At 26.3% G+C, this 5036-nt stretch overlaps 1 pseudogene; it reads left to right on the top strand.

Moving 5' to 3' along the window:
- LOC111628352 overlaps positions 1 to 4196 on the top strand; it is a 38683-nt pseudogene extending 34487 nt beyond the window's left edge.
- The last annotated feature ends 840 nt before the right edge of the window (positions 4197 to 5036 follow it).

The raw sequence follows: 5036 nt of genomic DNA on the forward strand, positions 1-5036 counted from the left end.
AATCAACTATTGCTTATAAACCGAATTAATCTATAAAATATATATTTTTTAGAATGTTTGCCTGTTTGTTCGTTTGTCTGTTTGTTCGAGAACTCTTTCTAAATTGAGAAAAATCGAAAAAAATATATAGTTTTTCTTTGTAGTTTCCTTTTATCATAACGTTAAGCATTGTTAAATTTTCATAAAGATCAAACAATTAGGAACCTCGAAATTTGGAAAAAAAGAAGTTTCTGTTGACTGTACCGAAGTGAATTATGTACTTGAATGTTGTATAGTGTATACAGGCCGCTTAAATAATTGATACAGTATCATTGTATGCTGTAATGCATGGATGAAAAGATGTTTAAAAAAAATAAGAAAAAAGTATGGAAAAATGTATACAACACAAGAAAAAATACTACCTTTTTGTCAACAATACGTTGAAACTAATTCTAAACATTTTAAAAATTACTGAAGAAAAACGAGCCTTTAAAATAATTGAGGATGCATCCTTGGGGAATTCGTCAATAAGAAAATAATTTAACGGTTTGTCAAATGGTGGATCGCGATCTAGTGAAGCTCAAGAGCAACACTCTAAGATTGTGTTAATAAACTTTATGAGAATTGCAAATTAAATAAATAGTTTTAAAAAATTTCGAAATATATTATTGAAATTTTTAATTTTAATTAGTTTTAGGACAGAAAAGGCCAAAAATATTTTGGTAATAATCATTAAATATTTCGAAGGTGAATGGTAAATCAGTTTTCGGGATGATTCTTATTGTATTTAATTATCTAAGTAATTAAATTTATCTACACACCAGTGTTGCTCTTGAGCTTCAGTAGATCGCGATCCACTCGTTGAGAAGTTATAACATTATATACTTATCAGCTAATTATTCAAGTATGCATTTTCATTTTCTTTAATTTCTCACGCTATTTCGCGCTATATTACGTGGCACTTTTTTCACTTAATAACATAAATATTTAAAAAATAAATAGTAAAATAGGTTTTTTGATATAAATTTTGATTTTTTTTAAATAGAATTCTATTCTTGTCAAGGACGTTGCAACGTTGGAATGGAAGAAAACTCCACATGCTCCTGCAAGGAAGAATGTTTAATTAATTCGACTTGTTGCGACGATTACGAACAATTCTGTATTAAAACTGGTAAAAATATTTTAATTATAGATTTATTAAATAATTTAAAAAATATTAATGATTATTATCCTTATTATTATTATAAAACTGTAACAAATAATTTAAAAAAATCTATTAAAAACACCTCACTTTAGGTAATTCTGTACTATGTTAATCTAATTTATAATTCATTCATTGTACAAACATACAAACGTACTAATTTATATATATATATTGTATTTACATATTAACAAATAGGGTGGCTCAAAAGTGGATTAACCGATACGGTCGAATTTATACGCACTGCGGTTAACTGATTTTTTTTTTTTGGCCAATTGATATTTATATACGAAATTTAAAAATTATTAATATAATATTATAAATAATTAGTTTATTTGTGAATTTTTGCTGAAATTATTTGTTGACTTGATTTAATTATTTTAATTTAAATGGATTATTTATTATTATTATTATTAAAATTGTAAAAGTATTTTTTTTTGCTTATATTTATTTAGAATATTGTAAAATTCTTGCTGTTATTTTCTTTTAAAAATTGTAAAATTTGGCTTTAATTTTTTGGATTTAAATTGAAATTTTTGGATTTTTTTTTTTTGGAATTTAATTGGATTTATTATAATCAGTTTGGTTGCTATTTATGTACATTTATTTTATTTAATTTTAAATTATTTTTTTATGTAATAATTGAATATATATATATATTTTTTAAATGAAATAAAGTGAAATTACCTAAAGTGAGTGTTGATTTTTTCCTGATATTTTTATGTATAACACAAAAAAAATTCTTCAAGTCATTGTATAAAAATGCATTTTTTAATATGAATTTTTTAAAAATTATTCCATTTTTTTAATTCTAAAATAATAAAATTACACAGCTGCGATTTTACAAAATTCTATTTTCAAATTTAAAATAATCGTTTCGTGTGTTTTTCGTGGTTAAAATTTATAAAGGAGAAGTATATTATTTGTATTTTTAGCTATTTTTTTAATATTTTAAAATAAAAGTATTAACTACTAAGATAAATGCTAACTGCTAATTAGTAACGTAAGGTTACAATCGGCGTAACTCTACTAACTTAAACCATTCTATTGGCGTAACAGCTAACCTAATTGGTAACTATTAACGTAAGACTGCTAACTGTTAACTTTAATCTATTGTTATAAGTATTAATGTACTAATATAGCTATTAAACAACTGATTACTAACGTAACAAATTATATAATTTGCGTTATTATTTAGCAAACAGAACATTTATATTTGGTCCAGAACCTCAACCAAAACCGAGTACATCATCAAATCAAACAATCTTTCGAACATTTACGACTGAAATGGCGTCAGAAGAATCTAAAAACATAACCAAGTCGACGTCCATGGCATCAATTGTTAACGGCACCATTCAGCCGTATATTTCAACAAGTAACGATTCCACTGCTAAACTTACAACTTTATTGAATTCGACTTTTATAACTATATCAACAACAGCAACGGTACCAACAACAACTGCACAAGAAACTAATAAAACTATCGGATTAACAACAAATAACTTGGGTGAAACTAGTACATCAGTTAAGTTATCGAATAGGACGACGACCAACACTATCAATCTTGTTCCATCGCTTACGACCGTATCGAGTTATTCTACTATGAAAAATGTGGTTTCTGTTGACATCAATAATAAAACTAAGTTGATAATAACAGAAACAACCGAACAGACAACAAACACGAGAAATATAACTACATATTTGCCTGTTTTAACACAAAAGGAAACGACTCGACAAAGTATAACAACACAGAAACTTATTTCACCTTCCGGGAAAGTAACGCCTGTGTTTACTGTTTGGAACCCAACAACAGTACAAAGTAGAAGAAAATCAACAACAGTTCCAAATACAACTTCAAGAAAGCCAACAACAATTCCTAATACAACTACAAGAAAGCCAACAACTGTTCCTACTACAACAAGCCAACAACTGTTCCTACTACAACTACAAGAAAGCCAACAACTGTTCCTACTACAACAACAAGAAAGCCAACAACTGTTCCTACTACAACTACAAGAAAGCCAACAACTGTTCCTACTACAACTACAAGAATGACAACAACTATTCCTTCTACAACTACAAGAAAGCCAATTTTTGTTACAACTACAAGAAAGCCAATAACGGTTCCTAATACAACTACAAGAAAGCCAACAACTGTACCCAATACAACTACAAGAAAGCCAACTGTACCCAATACAACTACAAGAAAGCCAACAACTGTACCCAATACAACTACAAGAAAGCCAACAACTGTACCCAATACAACTTCAAAGAAACCAATAATAATTCAAGATACAACCACAAAACGACCAACTACAAAGCAACAGATAAAAACAACAAAAGTAACACGAGCACCACCTTTGTTAACTACAAAGAAGCCATCTGTTACAACACGCGAATCGACAGCAAAATGGTTAATTACAACAGAAAAATTAATATTTACGAGCAGAGAAGTTCCGTTAACAACACCAACAACTATAAATGCTAAAAACACAAAAATTCCTCCAAGAACAACTACAAGAAATAAGGAAACAACGATGAATGTTGAGAAGTTAATGACAAGTTCAAGTGTCAAAGCTACTGAAAGACCAGACGAACGAGCGACTACAAGAAGTGAAACAACAGCAACAACACCGACAACAACAATAAAATCTGTTACGGATTCGAAGGAAACAACCGAATTAATGTGGACTATAGATTACAGTTCCAGAACAAAGAATAGGGTGATTTCGAGTAGGTTATCCAAGGCAAAAACCTCAGATTCATTAACTGTTATCGTTGCAGTTACTGCGTGTGTAACTATAACAACATTATTTTTAATTGCAATTATATGTTACCTCATGAGGAAACGTAAATCCTCACAAAATAAATTAGCGGATGATTCGGAAATGAAATTTCTATCCGATAATGAAATTTTCGAATTTTCTGATCCGTCATTAAGTATCAATTCTTAAAACGAAGTGAAATAAAAAAAATAAATAAATAAAATAAAGGAAAAAATAAAACAAAAATAAAGGCACAAATTTAATTTTATTTTTCAGTTTTTTAATTTATTTTTTCATATAAACAAAACGAAATTTGTTTAAAATGCATTTTATGTTATAAATTTTTTTTTTGCGTTTTTTTCAAAAATTAATGCTGTTATAAGCATTGTATTTTATTGTTATTAATAAAATTTATCATTTTTATTAATTTTTTTTTGTAATTTTAACTGAAATTAATATACACAACTTGGAAAAATTAAATTAATTTGTACTGTTATATACACTTACATAACTATACTTTTCTATGGAAAAAACTTATTTATAAGTAAATTTCCTAACGTTTTATTGAAAAAAATATTAAAAAATTAATTAAAAATTAACTTTTAAAAAGGAATTTCTTGCTTTATTATTTTATATTTTAAAAAATTTAATTTATTTTAAACAATTTTATATACAGGTTTCCTTCCCTTAGAGACATCGTGATCTACTCGCTTATTTATTTAACTTTTAATTAAATTTATGGCTGTTATTAACTTTATATAATAATATATATTAAAAATGCAGTATATTTTAAAACATATTTATATACATTTTTTTTAATTAAAAATCTTTACAAAATATAGAATAATAAATCTATTAAATTAATTATAAGTGAGTTAGCCTGAGTTATCATTCACTTACACTAAACAAAATATTAATAATAATGACATAAAAATAATATTACATGCTTATTTATTTAATATTAATTTAGTTAATGATTAAATTTATTAATATAAAAGTTTAGTTAATGGAAAAATTTTTAGAAATTAAATTATTTTCATCAAATCTGCTCTCGAGCATCCCAGAAGAGCATCATGTTAAGAAGTTGTTTA

The sequence above is a fragment of the Centruroides sculpturatus genome, unplaced genomic scaffold, assembly GCF_000671375.1.
Source record: "Centruroides sculpturatus isolate CEXI.00-Female unplaced genomic scaffold, Cexi_2.0 scaffold574, whole genome shotgun sequence".
Taxonomy (NCBI): Eukaryota; Metazoa; Arthropoda; class Arachnida; order Scorpiones; family Buthidae; genus Centruroides; species Centruroides sculpturatus.